Source organism: Gobio gobio (genome assembly GCF_949357685.1).
Source record: "Gobio gobio genome assembly, chromosome: 8".
NCBI lineage: Eukaryota > Metazoa > Chordata > Actinopteri > Cypriniformes > Gobionidae > Gobio > Gobio gobio.
Window position 1 is genome coordinate 3,413,479 of NC_137114.1, and position 18,997 is coordinate 3,432,475.

Genomic DNA, 18,997 nt, shown 5'->3' on the forward strand with positions numbered 1-18,997 from the left:
GAGAGAAGGAGGGGAGCGTGTAGGAGCAAGGGGAGCAAGAATCCTCCACGTGGTCAGCGTGTTAACAAACGAGACTACAAACAAATAGCCCACTACACCACACAGACAAAGTTCTAAATAACAGCTGAAATACAGATCAAATGAGAAAATGGATACAGTACTCACACACTAGTTGTTCTCCCTGACGGTCGATTGCTTCTTAATAACTCATGTTAACAATGTACGCTCTTATACCACGCTGGCTTAAGGCCACGCCCAGTGAAATGTCTTTGCTCGCACAAGGTCACGTGGTCAGCGTGTTAACAAATGATACTACAAACAGAAAGCTCACTACACCACACAGAGAATGTTCTAAATAACAGCTGAACTAAAGATCAAATGAGAAAATGGATACAGTACTCACACACTAGTTGTTCTCCCTGACGGTCGATTGCTTCTCACTAACTCAATGTAAACAATGCACGCTCTTATACCACGCTGGCTTAAGGCCACGCCCAGTGAAGCGTCTTTGCTCGCACAAGGTCACGTTGTCAGTGCGTTAACAAACGAGACTACAAACAAATAGCCCAACAGTAGTTGTTCTCCCTGACGGTCAATTGCTTCTCACTCACTCACAGTCTGTGGTTGTGGACAGTACTGGACAGACAGGACTGTGGATAGGGTGACCAGACGTCCCAAAAATTCGGGACAGTCCCGAAATCTAAACTGTTGTCCCGAATCCCAAATCTGGCCCTATTGTCCCGAAAATTATACTAAAGCAAAATCTTGAGTAATTATTGTCTGATAAACATTAAAAACTGTCTGCGGAGGTTGAGTCGTCCTGCAACCAGCCCCCGCCGGCTGCTCATTGGCTGCAGCATCTTTTTTCTAAGTTAAAAAAATACTGGCTAGGCGCGAATTTAGATATGCATTGATAAGCTAATTTTCATTCATTCCGTTGGCATGGCTGGTGTAGCTTACCGGAACCGCAACACGCTGCTTAAAAGAAAAAATGCCTCTGCAGGTACCGGGAGGAGTGGGTGGGGAAGTATCCATGGATTGCCACAGCCTTAAGCGATGAAAGTAAAAACAATATAACCTTTTTGTCCCCTTTTTGTTTTAAGCCTTGATGACGAGAGCGCAAGTTGCTGCAGGACAGTGGACAGAGGACAGTGATGCACGTGTAAAGGAGTGATTGATTGTTCGCGGCACTGTGTACAAAAAAATACTTAACTACACAATTATTTCGTTATTTTCGTTTAAGCTTATTAGCGTTAGGCTATACAGAAAGGTCTGATTTACACACTATTACTTACAACAGTCATTGTTTTTTTTTCTTTTCACAATTACATTTGAGTTCTCGATTTTAATGTTGTTTTTTTGTGGCAGACTAAAGACTAATGACAGACTGTTGATCTTTGAATAAAAATACGTTTGGTTCAGGTTTGAAATTCATTATCTTTTATTATAGGCTACGCAGTCTAATATCATAGAAGCCCCCCATTCCGTCACCCCAGACCGCAGACCCCCCCGTCCCCCGCCCATCTGGTCACCCTAACTGTGGACAGTTCCAGAATGTCTTCCCATTAACAGGTAGAAGACCATAAACTACAATCAACATTACAGACAGTGGTTGATCTGTGGAATTAGTAATTTGGTAGTTTGTTTTTATATTCCTGTCAGTAATGTTTTGCTTCTGGTCTTCTAATAGGCTAGTGCTAACAACTTGTGCAAAATATCCATGTTCTTGGAAGATAATTAATTGTCTAATCAAATTGTTGTACCTGATCTGATCTAATATAAATAACACCAAATTTGCTGTTTTGTCACGCTTTGTTGAAAAAAAAAATAGTGACTTCACAAAAAAAAAAGAGTAAAGGGGTGCTAATGCCCGTTCAACATTGCAAATATGGATTCAAAGCTCCAGCATGCCAGTGGGTAAATCATCATAGAATATTTAGCTGAAGTTTGTCACACTTTAACTCCTGTAAAATGTATTTCCCATTATCATCAGTTAATACTAGTATCTATAACAGGGGTGTCCAAAGTCAGTCCTGGAGGGCCCACTGTCCTGCAACTATAACTTGCCTAAACATGCCTGTCTGGAAGTTTCTAGTATGCATAATAAGACCTTGATTAGCTGGTTCAGGTGTGTTTCATTGGGGTTGGAGCTAAACTCTGCAGGACAGTGGCCCTCCAGGATCAGGATTGGACACCCCTGATCTATAACATACATATATTTATGATATTTTATTAAGACCACATTAATAGTATACACAATTAAAAAAGGTAATATACTATAAATGTTCTAAATTACTTGTATTATAGTAGGGTACAATAGGGCTAAACACACACCCTAAGAAAAACGTGCTTTTTAATCAAGTCTAAGGTTCAATAAAATCTCTTTAGTAAAGTGTGTACTATTTTCTGTTTATTTTGATAAATAAAATAATTCAGTATTGTTAAATAAATATTAAAACATTTTAAAAATACAGAAACCTTTTTTTTTAAAGTAAAGATTCTGAAAGCATTGAATGAGATCCCATAAAACTTTAGAGTAGTAGCCTAACAAATAAATATATATTTTATTATATGATATGATTATTATCATATTTTTAAATCTGATGGTTTCATTATAAATATGATGATAATCTCTAAGGTGGACTCTCAATCTAAATTATGATATTTCCCATCTAAATCTAACCATGTCATGTCAACAAATGGAAAAGTCAGCCAACTATTTATAATGATTTTAATTATTGTGCCTTTTACCCCAAATACCATACTTTTACATAATCTTCCGTTATTGAAAACTGTTGCTTTATTCACTTTGAACAATGTAATTTAATTAACAACAAAATAATTAACAAGACCCTTTTTTTGCCATTCTCATTTGCTACATACATCTTCCAAATCTTCCAAACTTTTTGGAAGCATGATTACAACAACATGTATTGAATTAGCACTAAAGCCAAACAATTGTATTTACAATATGATTGTAAAATATTTGATGATACTCAATCCCCTTATAGTGCCCCTTTTTTTGGTTTGGGCCACTGCCCCTTAAAATGTCTGTACATGGCCCTGATCATCATCATCCTGCACGTGCTGAACTAATATCTAAATATGTTCCAGTTTAAAAGCAAATCCATGTTGTTCTTTAGGGGGTCCTGGTCATCTTCCCCATCCTGCCCCTAATAATGGCCCTGAAAGTTCTCCTGCAGAAATGAGCAGACAGCTTTCTCTGTCAGTCAGGAAGTCTTTGTGGTAAGCTGCTGTTTTCTTTGCTGCTCTTGTGACTCTTTTACAGAGGAAGGGCAGCTTTAGTCTCAGCCTCGGATGTCACACCCACGGCTGGCTGAACGTCTGATGCATATCAAAGAGTTTAGAAGATGAGAGGCGAAACTCTGAGGCTTTTTCTGTAACAGTCACTAGGGAGCGATTCGGTAGCGCGGCCGCCATTTTGGGGTGAAAATGGCAAATGCAAAACAGCGCAGATACAGACAGAAGTGGAGCTTTAGATGATGGAGGACCAGGCAAGCAGCACTAAGCTCTCGTTCATTTGCCCTGAAATGTATGTGAAAACTCAAGGTGATTGAGTAAACAAGTTTACACACATTTCAAAGAGCAATTGACACATTTTATGGCATAGTTTTAAACTATATTTTAAGTTTTAACCGATCATGCCGAGCAGGAAGCCTGAACCTAGATTAGCCGCTACCTCAGGCCAAACAAACGTGGACCATGATTACTCGACGCCGATGGATGTTACAGCCAGTACCAGGACCAAGAGAAAAAGTTCCCCTGCTACTCCAACTAAAAGTAATGCGCTACCTTCGAAAGTACAGTCCTCACAGGATTCTTCCTAAGCTTCAAACGCATCTCTTGCTGATGCTATAGAAAAGCTAACTTCCAAAATTGACAACTTTGGTGTTCAGCTAAGAGAAAACTCAGTTATGGTAACTAATATCACCAGACTAGTAGAGCTGAATGCTACTGAAATCAAAGAGTGTAAAGTCAAGATACGAAACATGGAAAAATAAATGCCTCGTCTCGTAAAGGAAAACGAGTAATTGAAAGAAAGAGACACAGAGTTGGAGCATTACAAGAGGCGCTGGAATCTTAAAATACACGGTCTGAAAGAAAAAGTTGACGAAAAAACCTGAGACGTTGTCATGAGCATCCTGTCTAAGTTAGCACCGCAATGGGAGACATTGATGGAATCGATCGTTGATACTGTTCACCGCATCAGGAGAAAAGAAGAAGGGAGAGATCACCCAAACTATCATCCAGTTTACCATGCGATTCCACCAGGATTCCTTCTGGAAGTTGTCCTGCAAAGACTTGGGAATTCACTTCAAACAAGACTTTTGTAAAGCTGAGAGAGAGGCTTGTGCAGCTGCATGGCCAAAGATGGAGCAAGCCAGGGCAGCGGGACAGAACGTTTACTACAGAGGACATGTGGGCTACATCAACGGTAAAAGGGTTACTCTGGATTAGACTTTGTTTCAGGCCTAAGCAGCTCATGTACATCTCACTCTAACAGGTTCGACGCTTCAAAGACTTTACGTTAATAGATTCTTCTCCAACCTTAAAGTTGTTTAAATTGTAGTAGTTAAAATGGATGTTGCTGTATTGAGTTTTCATTTGAATTAGAATGGGGGATAAAAAGGGGTGTTTAAATGTGTTTAAATCATAGTTGTATGGTGCAATACAAACCCTAATACTCAATTGGCTTCACTTGGTTTAGGCCGGATGGTTCAAGCAAATCCAGAATAGATTTCTGGTTAATCTCCGAGTTTAAATCTTGTCTGGAGTCAACCTCAACAGTTTCTGCCGCACCTCTTATTGACCATTGCGTGATTAAACTTCTTCTTAAATCAGATGAATCAAATCTTTTAAATAGTGAACCATTTTGTAAAAAAATTATAGCTACAATTAACAACATAATTGGTGATTCAACTCTCAAAACGTCTCGGGTTACAACTGCAACCCTTGTTCCCCGAGAAGGGAACGAGGCACTGCGTCGTCGAGTGACAACACTCTGGGAACGCCCACAGTGTTGCGCGTCTGAAGTATGAATGACATAAAGCCAATCTGATTGGTGCTGCGTCATGACGTAGTAGATGACGGCATAGCCGGAAGATACAAAGGGACGCTGCTGCATGCACACAACGGCTATTGCGATGAAGCGAGCGCTCTGCCCGTGATAGGTGTGGCGACGAGACGCAGTGTCTCGTTCCCTTCTCAGGGAACAAGGGTTACAGTCGTAACCTGAGACGTTCCCCTTCGAGGGAACTCGCACTGCGTCGTCGAGTGACAACACTCTGGGAACGTTAATACCCACTTGGCCACACCGACATCACCCCCGTCCTAGTGTGAAGCTGGAGACCAGGCACACTTAGGACGCGAGCACTCTAGCACCAGGCGTCACCGGGAGGTGCAGACAGTAAAATCTTATGAAGGTGTGCGGGGTGGCCCACCGAGGAGGCCATGCTCCTGGTGGAATGGGCCCTCACGGCCATGGGTGAAGGCAAATTGCGCACCTATAAGCCGTGGCTATAGCCTGGACAATCCAATTACTGATCGTCTGAGTAGATGCAGGTAGCCCCTTCTTGGGTGAGCCAAAGCACACCAACAACTGGTCTGACCCTCTCCACTGGGAAGACTTCTCCAGATAAATTCTTAAGGCTCTGACAGGGCAGAGCAGGTGAAGTCTCCCCTCTTCCACCGTCAGGTGGGGAGGAGGATGGAAAGCCTGAAGAACCAGAGACGGTGCCACCTGAGATGGCACCTTGGGTATATAGCCCGGTCTAGGGTGCAAGATGGCTCTAACTCCGCCAGGGGCAAACTCCAGGCAAGTCGGCGTGACCGCCAAGGCCTGGAGATCTCCCACTCTCCTGAGAGAGGTAATGGCGAGGAGAAAGGCCACCTTAAGGGTCAGGTTCTTCGGCTCAGCCGACTCCAGTGGCTCGAAGGGGGCCTCAGCCAACCCTTCAAGTACCACCGCCAGGTCCCAGGTTGATTGGGTTACTTGACTAAAACATGTTTCATTTCAAAATGAAAACATCAAGTTAGTTCTAGTAACCATTTCAAGTCAATTTAAAATGAAGCAATAATATTTGAACAAGAAACAATGGTGTTAAATCAAAATAAATTGTTTAAATAAAGTGAACAGCATCTATATCTATATCTATATATATATATATATATATATCCAAGTAATACATGTGTCTTCTTTGAAACAACGTTAATCTGAAGTTAAACCCGTCTCCGGGTAGGTTTAATTTAAGCCTTAATTTTAAGTCCTCGAGTAGCTCTAGTCTTCCTCCAGGAAATCAGCTTATTGAACTCTGCACTATACTAAGTCTAGGACTATTTTAAACCATGACAGAGAAAGCAGATTTCTGTTCATCTGGTTTAAAGGGCCATTTTATTCTAGGACTAGGCTTAAAGGTCCCGTTTTTCCTGTTTTTTTGAAGCTTTGATTGTGTTTACAGTGTGCAATATAACATGTGTTCACGTTTCGCGTGTAAAAAAACACAGTATTTTTCACACAATTTACTTATCTGTATACCGCTGTTTTCACTGTCCTAAAAACGGCTTGATAGATTTCCCTGTTCTATGAAGTCCCTCCTTAAGAAACACGTAACGAGTTCTGATTGTGCCAGCGGTTCCCATGTTGTGATTCGACAGCAGCTTAGCACACGTTGCCCGGAAAGGTCACGCCCTTACCATAATGGGGAGATGAACTTGCTCAAAGTACAGCCCCTGAAGGCCAAACAAAGGTGATTTGACTCCGGGATGAAAATAACAGCGTCTGGACGACATGGCGACAAACGCAACCGAACACAACACTTCCTCTTCTCCACGTGGGAGAGCAACAAGACCACGCCCCCTTTTTTGCGTATTCTTGTGGGCGGAGATTAGTCAACAAACTGTTCTACTGACATCATTAAAGCAGGAAGTACAGGGATGTAGTCCAAACCGGCCGTTCGCTGTAGGCTTTGAAAGGGAACTTCTGTTAAATAAAATATCTCGCTTGACATTGAACTTTGAGCTTTATAATTTTACAGGTATTATTTATGCTCTAACAGCAACTAAAGTTTGAAAAAGGGGATCACGAAGAACAGGACCTTTAATCTCTGTCCGGGAAACCGCCCCATAGAGAAAAATGGGAATATATAAAATATAAGGTATGTCAGATCTCCATATCTTATGGTAAATTATTAAGCAGGAACAGGGGGAAAAATGAATTGTAAATAATTTAAGAAATAAATAGTATTTGATAAAAAAAATGCTTTTAACAGCTGATGACAAACAAAAACTACTTCTCCCACAATTATCACTGGACAACATTTATGTTGATAAAGCAAAAGGTTCTATAGCAAACTTTACTCCTCCTCTTATTCACTCACAGATGCTGATGCTTTCTTTGATCACGTTAAAGATTGGATTCCCAAAGTAGATGACACTTTTAAAAAATAGTGTGATGCAGATATCACTATGGATGAAGTGGAAAAAGCCATGAAATGTTTATCATTTGACAAATCGCCCAGTTTAGATGGATTAACAAGTAACTTATAAACAGGCTATGTCACGATCACCAGTGAGAGTGCCCCTGATTACCACCTAAGGGCACTCCACCGCGGACTGTCTCTCCATCAAGGACTGCATCACCCATAATCCTTTGCCCGGACTCATCAGCACTCATTGTTTGCACTTGTGTCTCATCACCTCATTACCTATCTCACTCTGTTATTCACTGAGAAGTCTTGTTTTGTTCACAATGCGTTTCTGCAAAAACGTTTTCCCTGGTTTCTTGTTCAATTCAATTCAATTCAAATTTATTTGTATAGCGCTTTTCACAATACACATTGTTTCAAAGCAGCTTTACAGAAAGTGCATTTCATAGATGTACAGTAAAAATGTTAGAAAGACAATGTTAAAGAATAATGTTAGAATAAGTTAATCAATCGTGTATTAATTTAGGCCATAACGCTGGCGTTGAGTCGTCTCTTCACAGGCGTGGAGTCGTCTCATCACAGGTGTCGGGGCATCCGAAGTCTCCATGAGAGGCTGGATACAAACTGGAGCTGACAAACTATTTACCTCGGGACTAGTGTCCCGAGATAACAACAGAAAAGCAGATGGGAAATGATTAGCGTAGCTGCTGTTCAGAATATTATATTAATGCTTTTGATCCGATTTAACTGTAGTATAAAAAGATAATTATAATGTGAATGCTTGGCTAAAGAGATGCGTCTTTAATCTAGTTTTAAACTGGGACAGCGAGTCTGAACCTCGAACAATATCAGGAAGACTATTCCAGAGTTTAGGAGCTAAATGTGAAAAAGCCCTCCCTCCCTTAGTGGACTTAGATATCCTAGGAATGACCAGAAGCCTAGAGTTTAGTGATCTTAAAGAGCGCGATGGATTGTAGGGCGATAGGAGATCCGTTAGATACACTGGAGCTAAACCATTTAGGGCCTTATAGGTCAGTAGCAATACTTTGTAATTGATACGGAACTTCACAGGTAACCAGTGTAGAGATGATAAAATTGGTGTTATATGATCATATTTTCTTGACCTAGTAAGAACTCTAGCAGCTGCGTTTTGGACTAACTGTAGTTTGTTTATTGAGGATGCAGGACAACCAGCTAATAAAGCATTACAGTAATCTAGTCTCGAGGTCATGAATGCATGAACTAACTTTTCTGCATCAGAAATAGATAGCATGTTACGTAGCTTAGCAATGTTTCTAAGGTGGAAAAATGCCGTTCTTGTAACAAATGAAACATGATTTTCGAAAGACAAGTTGCGGTCTAATATAACACCCAGGTCTTTTACTGTAGTGGATAAAGCGACAGGACATCCTTCCAAGGTAAAATTGTATTGCGAGAGGTTTTGTGGGCAGTTTTTTGGACCAATAAGTAACACCTCCGTTTTATCTGAATTTAATAGCAGAAAATTACACGTCATCCAGTATTTAATATCTTCAACACACGCTGTCAGTTTAGATAATTTAGCGTTTTCATCCGGTCGTGATGAAATATATAATTGAGTGTCATCAGCATAACAGTGGAAATTAATTCCATGTTTTCTTATAATATTACCAAGTGGCAGCATATATATTGAGAATAGCAGAGGGCCTAACACGGATCCTTGCGGCACCCCATAGTCTACTGACGTCATCTTTGATTTTTCCCCATTTAGACAGACAAAATGGTAGCGGTCTGATAAGTACGATCTAAACCAGTTTAATGCCTGTCCCTGAACACCAGTATAATTAGTATCAAACGCAGCACTAAGATCGAGTAGAACTAGTATTGAGATACAGCCTTGGTCAGAAGCTAGAAGTAAATAATTTGTGATTTTAACGAGTGCAGTTTCTGTGCTATGATGCGGCCTGAATCCTGATTGAAATTTTTCATAGATATCATTTTCTTGCAAGAAAGCGCACAATTGAGCGGACACAACTTTTTCTAGTATTTTAGACATAAATGGAAGATTTGAAATTGGTCTGTAATTTGCTAGGTTATTATGATCTAATTGTGGCTTCTTAATGAGAGGTTTTATGACTGCCAACTTGAATATTCTTGGAACATGACCTAAAGATAAAGACGAGTTAATAATATTGAGAAGAGGCTCTTCCACTACAGGTAGCAACTCTTTCAGTAATTTAGTGGGTATTGGATCTAATAAACATGTTGTTGGTTTAGATGCAATGATACGTTTATTTAGCTCTTCCTGTCCTATAGTTGTAAAGCGGTGTAGTAGTTCTTGACGGGTGATAGTTGCGGTTGAATCATAAGACATCATTAAAGATTGTACATTTACAATTTTGTTTCTGATGCTTTCTATTTTCTCAGTGAATAAATTCATAAAATCATTACTACTAAACTGTAACGGAATATTTTGCTCAGGCGATGTTTGTTTATTTGTTAGTCTAGCCACGGTGTTAAATAAAAACCTTGGGTTATTTTGATTATTTTCTATTATTTTGCGGAGATGCTCAGCCCTGGCTGCTTTTAGGGCCTTTTTATAACGTGACATACTATCTTTCCACGCGATTCTAAAGACCTCTAAATTTGTTTGTTTCCATTTACGCTCTAAGTTACGAGTTTCTCTCTTGATAACATGTGTAGCACTGTTGTACCATGGTGCTTTAGTTTTCTCTCTAACCTTTTTTAATCTAATTGGTGCAACAATTTCTAATGTGCTAGATAAAATCGTGCTCATACTGCTAGCCATTTCCTCTAGTTCATCTGTTTGTTTGGGTTCACTTAGCAGCTGAGCCAGATCAGGTAAGCTATTTGAGAATCTATCTATAGTGGTTGGAATGATTGTTCTGCCTGGTCGATAACGTGGCGCAACATGACAGATTTCATCAGTACGCAGTATGCAAGTTACCATGTAATGGTCAGTGACATAATCACTTTGCGGTATAATATCTATATCGCTTGGGTTGGTTCCATGTGATATAATTAAATCTAGTGTGTGATTAAGACGATGAGTGGGACCAGTGACGTTTTGCTTAACCCCAAAGGAGTTTAATAGATCTGTAAATGCAGCCCCTAATGCATCATTTGTGTTATCTACGTGTACACAGTAAAATCCCCAGAGTTAAATTAACACTGCTCAGAGAACATTTGGTCCCACTCTACAGAGTGTTAAAGTAACACTGAATCAGTGTTAAAGTTAATGAGATAATTGAGAGATTAATTAAGTGATGATTGGCCATTAGTGACGAAAACCTGATGATAATGAGTAGAATCACTGAAGGAAAGAGAAAAAGAAAAACACAAGAACTACGACTGACTATAAAAAAGACATTAAATCTCTGAAGATCTCAGCAGAGGAGGATTAAACAACTCCACAAACAGCATTACCAGCTTCACACATTACTAACCAGACTGACTTTATTTCTGTCAGACGTCTCTTATTGAGAATTAACAAATGTTTTGTTTGATTTTGTTGTGAAAATTGTTAGTTTTTAATGTGACCATCATGGTGATCAGTGTTTTCTTTAGTTGGGCAGTTTGATGACTTTTTAACATTAGTGTTTCTCTGGCTGCTGTAACTGAGTTTGCTATAGCAAGAGTAAACACAATCAGAATCTGTCGGCTGCTCGATGATGAGAATATGATCATTGTATAATGATTTAATTCATTGATTTTATGACTGAGTATGAGCAATATACTATTCACTTTTTTTATTGTGATTTTAGAAAAGATCCAACACTGTTTTAATCAGAAAAGCTGAATAAGTTTTGCAACCGATTGTACACTAATCGTTTCTAACTCCTGCGAGATTAACTCACACACAGACATCAAGAATCTGCCTATGAATCTCAACAATGGTGACATGCTTCATGCCACAATGCATTCTGGGAGCCATAGATGAGTTTTGCGTGATGCACCCAGAATGCATTGTGGCATGAAGCATGTCACCATTGTTGAGATTCATAGGCAGATTCTTGATATGTGTGTGTGAGTAAAACTCGCAGGAGTTAGAAGTGCTTATTATGTGATGTGTTATTAAACCGCAGTAGAAATCTTACGTAAATTTTTTTTGATAATTGTTTAGTTTCTCTGATGATAACATTGCTGGATCTTCTGCCCTAGAATCACAATGCTCCTATAATCAATGACTTTCAGGGGATCAGCAAATAAGGCACTATATGATGATAACAACTGTATCATAAACAACAAGCGTCAAGATTTTCTTGCCATTTTCACCGTAACGAACAGTTACAGCAGCCAGAGAAAAACTTATGTTGGCAAGTCAAGGGTCAAGAGCCCAATTAAAGCAAACACTAATCACAATAATGGTAACTTCAAACAACTTTAATTTTCAATAAAACATCAACATCTAAACCTCAATAAGAGCTTCTGTAGTCATCTGATAGAAATAAAGTTTGTCTGGTTAGTAATGTGTGAAGCTGGTAATGCTGTTTGTGGAGTTGTTTAATCCTCCTCTGCTGAGATCTTCAGAGATTGAATGTCTTTTTAATAGTCAGTCGTAGTTCTTGTGTTTTTCTTTTTCTCTTTCCTTCAGTGATTCTACTCATTATCATCAGGTGTTCACCACTAATGGTCAATTATCACTTAATTAATCTCTTAATTATCTCATTAACTTTAACACTGATTCAGTGTTACTTTAACACTCTGTAGAGTGGGACCAAATGTTCTCTGAGCAGTGTTAATTTAACTCTGGGGATTTTACTGTGTATGTTAAAATCTCCAACAATTAATGCTTTATCGACGTTGACCAATAGATCTGAGAGAAAGTCTGCAAACTCTTTTAAGAAATCAGCATAGGGCCCTGGAGGTCTATACACAGTAGCCAAGGCTAGAGATAATACGGATTTCTTTCTTACATCTAAGAGCGTAACATTTAGCACTAGTACTTCAAACAAATTAAACCTGTGACCTGTTTTATGAGTAACATTAAGAATATCTCTATAGATTGTTGCAACACCGCCGCCACGACCAATCAGACGGGGCTCATGCTTATAACAGTATCCTGGTGGAGTAGACTCATTAAGACCGAAATAATCATTTGGCTTAAGCCAGGTTTCAGTAAGGCAAAGTACATCGAAACTATTATCTGTGACCATTTCATTTACAATAACCGCCTTAGGTGTGAGCGATCTAATGTTTAGAAGACCTAGTTTTAGAAATTGTTTTTGTTCACTAATATTGCGATTTTCTGGTTTAATCACAATTAGATTTTTCCTAGATCCTACAGTAGATTTAATGTTTGACCTCACTAAACGAGGAATAGACACAGTTTCTATATAATGTTCTACACAGTTATGTTCAGACACAGTTTCTATATAATGTTCTACACAGTTATGTTCAGACACAGTTTCTATATAATGTTCTACATTGGTACTTATGTCAATTAAGTTTGGACAGCATTGTTTTGGTTCACTAATATTGAGATTTTCTGGTTTAATCACAATTAGATTTCTCCTAGATCTTACAGTAGATTTAATGTTTGACCTCATTAAACGAGGAATAGACACAGTTTCTATATAATGTTCTACACAGTTATGTTCAGACACAGTTTCTATATAATGTTCTACATTGGTACTTATGTCAGTTAAGTTAGGACAGCAAAGACTGTGATCTGGACTTTGACTTACTAGTCATATGATGGTGGTGTGTAACGCCCTGGAGATGTTGTCCGACAGAAGAGCCGCTCCGATTCTGCTGGGGTGAAGGCCATCAGGACGGAAGAGCCTAGGTCGCTCCCAGAACAGATTCCAATTATTTACAAAGAGCAGCTTCTGTTCATTACACCATGACATTAACCATTCATTTAGAGCAAATAATCTACTGAACTTTTCATGTCCTAGTCGGTACGTGGGAAGCGGTCCAGACACGATGATCGATGCTTCAGGCGATGTTCTGCGCACCGTCTCGACCAGGCTCTTGTAGCCCCTCTTCAGAACCTCCGTCTGCCGCAGCCTGGTGTCGTTCGTTCCCGCGTGCAACACGACAGCTCCGATGCGCTCGTCGACGTTCAGGATCTCGGGAACCTGCGCAGCGACATCGAGAACACGAGCACCAGGAAAGCAGTGAGTGATAACCTTGCCTCTTGGTTTTGGATTTATTGACTGTTCCATGGATTACCCGTTTGCCTGTCTCTCCTGTCTTGTTTGCCTGATTGGACTGATTACCTGTTATGACCTTTTGCCTGTTTGTTGACTACGAGTGTGGATTACCCTTTAAAATAAAACTGCATTTGGATCCTCAACCTTCTGTTGTCAGGTACGGTTGGGAGAAAAGGATCGAGGACTCAATTGCAGGAAAGTGAAGGCGATTTATTAACTATAAAATAAAACAAACACAAATGAACACCCACGAGGGGGGAAAACCAAACTAGAAATACCATAAACACTGGGAGCAGGACATGTAGCATGACGGGGAACAGACGACATAAGGCAACGATCCAACACAGGACTGCAGACACAAGGAGACAATAAAGGGAACAAACAAGGCAGGTAATGAGGGAGAACAGGTGGGGCAAATTTACATTTATGCATTTACATTTACATTTATGCATTTAGCAGACGCTTTTATCCAAAGCGACTTACAACTTGGGGGTACAATAAGCGATTGGTCGTGAAGAGTCGAGTGAGCGCAACAAGTGCCTGAAATACTTGGTCCGTGTAAATTTCTCAGTGTTGCACAGGCTAGAGTAGGGCGGGAAAGAGGAGGAAAAGAGGAAAGGAAGGTTTTTTTTTTTTTTTTTTTTTTTTTTAGGAGGTTAAGTGCTCACGGAAGAGATGAGTTTTTAGTTGACTTTTGAATGTTGTCAATGAATCCGCATTTCGGATGGCGGTGGGCAGATCGTTCCACCAGCTGGGAACGTTGAATGAAAATGTTCTGGAAAGGGATTTTTTGCCTCTCTGTGAAGGTACCACAAGCCTTCGCTCCTTAGCTGAACGAAGGCTTCTGGTGGGGGTGTGGCGACGTAGAATCGAGTCAAAGTATGCAGGAGCTGAGCGCGTGGTGGATCTGTAGGCAAGCGTCAGCGACTTAAACTTGATGCGAGCAGCGAGTGGTAGCCAGTGCAGAGAGATGAAGAGTGGTGTGACGTGGGTCCTTTTGGGCTCGTTGAAGACCAGACGTGCCGCTGCATTCTGGATCATTCGTAGTGTTTGGATCGCACAAGAGGGGAGTCCAGCCAGAAGCGCATTGCAGTAGTCAAGTCTAGAAATAACCAGGGCCTGGACAAGAAGCTGTGTTGCGTGTTCTGTTAGGAACGGTCTGATCTTCCTGATGTTGTAGAGCGCAAACCTGCAAGAGCGAGCTGTCTTAGCAATGTGATCTCTGAAGGACAACTGGTCATCAAATGTAACTCCAAGATTTCTGACTGATTTTGAAGGGGAGATCAGGGATGTACCTAGCTGGATGGTGAAGTCATGTTGCATAGTGGGACTGGCGGGAAAGATGAGGAACTCATTAACCAATTAACAGATTAACCAATAATCAGATAAGAAGAAGGGCAGGGTTAGACAATAGACGTGACCTCACAAGCACATGCACAGAAATGACAAATACAAGACGTGCTTAACAAAACAAGACAGACATGTGACATCTGTCTCAGAGCAGTACGTAATACAAAGATATATTTCTATTATTGGCCGAATTTTTCTCACAAAAATGGAATGCATTTCTAGACTTATCTACCCTGCTTACTCAATTTCATTTTCTAAAAATGTAATAAAAGCTATAAACCAAGCCAATTTTATTTGGAAAGGGAAAACACACTACATTAGAAAAGGAACTTTGGTCAAAGATTTTGAAGAAGGCGGCCTAAAAGCCATCGATACTGAATGCATTAATGGCACTATTAAAACAAACTGGTTAAGATCTTTTTTGAAAAATGAAAATAGCTTTTGGTTTCATATCCCCAGCCAAATTTGTATGAAATTAGGAGGAATCAATTTTCTCCTTAGACGCTTATTATGACCTTTGTTTCATAAACAGGTTTTACTTTATTGGAAATTTATCTATAAGCATAACTTCAGTCCCCATAATATCCCTTTGTGGAATTGTAAATATGTGACTTTTAGGAATACGTCTTTATTTTACAAAAATTGGTGGGAGAAGGGAACATGGTCTGTAATGCATATATTAGATAATACTGGAATTATCTCTTTTGAGATTTTTTGTTCAAGATTTACGTTAACTGACAGGAAACAATATGAAATTATAATAAAAGCAATTCCACAATCTATAATTCTGATGTCTTTCAATTGATCTCAAAGTAATGTAACCCCTTCTCTTCCTAAGCTTTTGGTGAATGGAGTTTCTCTCACTAACCTAAATTTACCTAATATCACAACTCAAAAAGTATTCGTCAAGGAAATGTATCCCTTTTCTTCAAATAAACTTTCACTTTTTCAATACTTTTCTAAAGCTGAAGTTAAGGTTTTAAGAACAAAATACCTTAAATATCCAGTTGCACCAAAAGCAAAGGAAGTCCACTTTAAAATATTAATGGAATATATCCTTCCAGAGAGTTGTTAAGATATCGATTTGGTCTTGATGTTAACAACTGCTCTTTTTGTGTTGGTCAGATCGAAACAACGGAACATCTTTTTTATGATTGTAACTATGCCTGTGCCTTTTGGAAGGAAATGCATTACTGGTTATTTCCTAAAATTGAAAATGTACCTGTATTAACAAAATACAGTACAGTATCAAGATGCATGTTGACTAAATTCAAGCATTAAAGAGAAAACAGTGTCCACACTTTTATCTTTTTACACATTCATTTCCCACATATAATTGAATTAGGAAAGGAAAAACAAAAGAAAACAACAACAGACTAGCATGTTGAATACTTGAACATAAATTTTGCTCTCCTTTCTTTCTGCCCAGCATTTTCTCAATGACTCTCTGATTAAAGTCAGTCATCTCAGTAGTGTCATGACGTTTGCATTGTTCAGTCAGATATTTGAGGTCTCTTACCCCCGTTGTTGTCCACAAAACTTCAGTACCGACATTTAGAAATAAAAGACTGGGAAAGCAATAAAGGGAATTGCTAACATTAATTCCCCCCCCCCCCCCCCCCCCCCCAAAAAAGAAAAAAAAATGGCGGTGCGGGCAGACGCAGCGGCTCCTCTCAGCAGGCACGTGTAGAGGGGGGGGCTTTGGGTGCTTGAGCCCCTGCCCTTTTTCACAATGAATCAAAAGTGCCCCTCTCAGACAAATATCAATGATAATATTGTGGTCAATAAAACGAAATAAATGTGATTATTATAACATGACAATGTATACAATAGTAACGAACGGCTCAAAAGTCGGATCATTTCTGTTGAGGCGTTGCCGTAACGCGTTGCTATGGGTTGCGTGCGTTTTGATTGACAGCTGATTTTCCACTGTTCGGAAACGGCTCTCGAGACAAATATGGTCCTTTCAGAGAGTGTGTGGCCTCACGGGAAAAAGTACGCCAATATTTTTTTTTTCATCCATAATCAGAACTAATGTGTTGATTTAATTACAAATCTATATATTAGCTATATATTTTAAAGTATTACACAATTCACCAATGCCCGTTTGTCATGTATATACACCAACCAATCGTGATCTGGCAAAGCAAGTTCAAATTCCATTGGGCGATGTAAAGTGGAGCGGTAATTTCTGTTCTTATTCATAAATCGGTTGAAAATTACATGGACAGACGAACTAACGTTTGTGGAACGATTTCCTGCGGTTTGTCTCATTTTATAAATTGCATCACTGACAAAATGGATTTTAACAGACAACAAACAAATCCCTGCACAAAACCACAGCAGCAAACGTCGCATTAATGGTAAGTAGTGTTGAATTCACTTGTATTTATGTATATTGATACACCGTTTACTATTTCATGAAACTATAAAAGTTAACAAAACCCAAGTGCCACCGGCACCTACAGGCCTATTAAGCGAAGTGTAGGCTGGCGAAATGGTTACATGAAAGGAAAGGACTTATTACCATTTTTGAATATTATGTAGTATTATGAAAGAAGTCTCTTATGTTCATCAAGCCTGCATTTATTTGATAAAAAACAGCAATATTGCGAAATATATTAAAATAATGGTTTTCTATTTTAAAATAATTTAAAATATAATTTATTCCTGTGATCACAGCTGGATCATTAATCCGCTCTTCAGTGTCACATGATCATTCAGAAATCATTCTAATATGAGGATTTAATGTCAATGATGGAAACTGTGATACTCTTTTCAAGATTCTTTAATTAATAAAAAGTTAAAAAGTATATATAATAATATTTCACAATATTAGGCTACTGTTTTTTCTGCATTTTTGATTAAATAAATGCAGGCTTGATGAGCATAAGGATATATATATATTGCCCCTTTTTTACATTTGAGCCCCTGCCCCTGACGAACTCTCTGCACGGCCCTGCCTCTCAGTCCCGAAAGTGTGTTGTTTACATGTTTACCTTCGTGTAAATTGTTGTGTCTAAGTGAGAATTCGTCACGTTTGTCTATCTCAAAGCGTATGTACAACCGGACGTCTTTGCTAGAGATACACAGTCCTATTTACTAGGGGTGTGCATTGGCAATGCCCTCACAATTCGATTCGATTACGATTCACCAGTTAACGATTCGATTCAATTCGATTCTACGATGCATTGCGATCCATCAAAATTCTACTTCACACAACAAGGCAAATTTTTAATCAGTCATGAGGCAATACAAGCAGTCAGATATTGAACAACAGATTGTATTGGCTGCTATGTGTGTATTATCACTCTCCTGTATCTTTGACATAAATGTCATTAAATAAAATAAAATTGAATGGTACAGGGTATTGGATATGGCATTTTCAAACCTGAAAAAGAAAACATAAATCACTGCTTTCAGTGCTTTAATTGATAAATGTTTCTCTTCTCTCTGCTTTAGAACCATTTGAAATTATATAGAGCAATAATAACCAACTAAGCCAACTTTTTCCAGCAGTGAACACAAGTGTTTTTTTTTACACACAGTAAAAAGCTCTGAGACAGGACACTTCATGAACTCCTGTGCAAATATTAATCCGTAATTACAGTCACACTATTGTAACAACAACCACCACCCAGGCACCCTGCAATAAAAAATATTCAGTGCAACACACAGTAACGTTGACACTAGCGACTTGTCAATTCTTGGCTGGGATGTGTCGACTTTTTGTGTTGTTGTTGAAGCCAACTCAGGATGCCAACGATAAACATGGTTCGTGAAGTTAGTTGTATTGCCAACGTGCTTGATTTTAGTGTGGCAGGCGCGTTAGCAGGGCTTAAGCAGCGCATATTTTTTTCGGCGCCCATGTTAACAGATTAGAGCATTCACATCGCACGCAGAGGCGGCAGCGCATCGCATCGCATCGCAGGAGCAGAAGCAGCAGTGGCGCGATCGTTTTGGCGCCGAGTCTATTTTTGCCGCGCTGCTCACACTGATTTAAAGCCACAGTGGATTGTTCTTGATCAAAACTAACCAGATTAA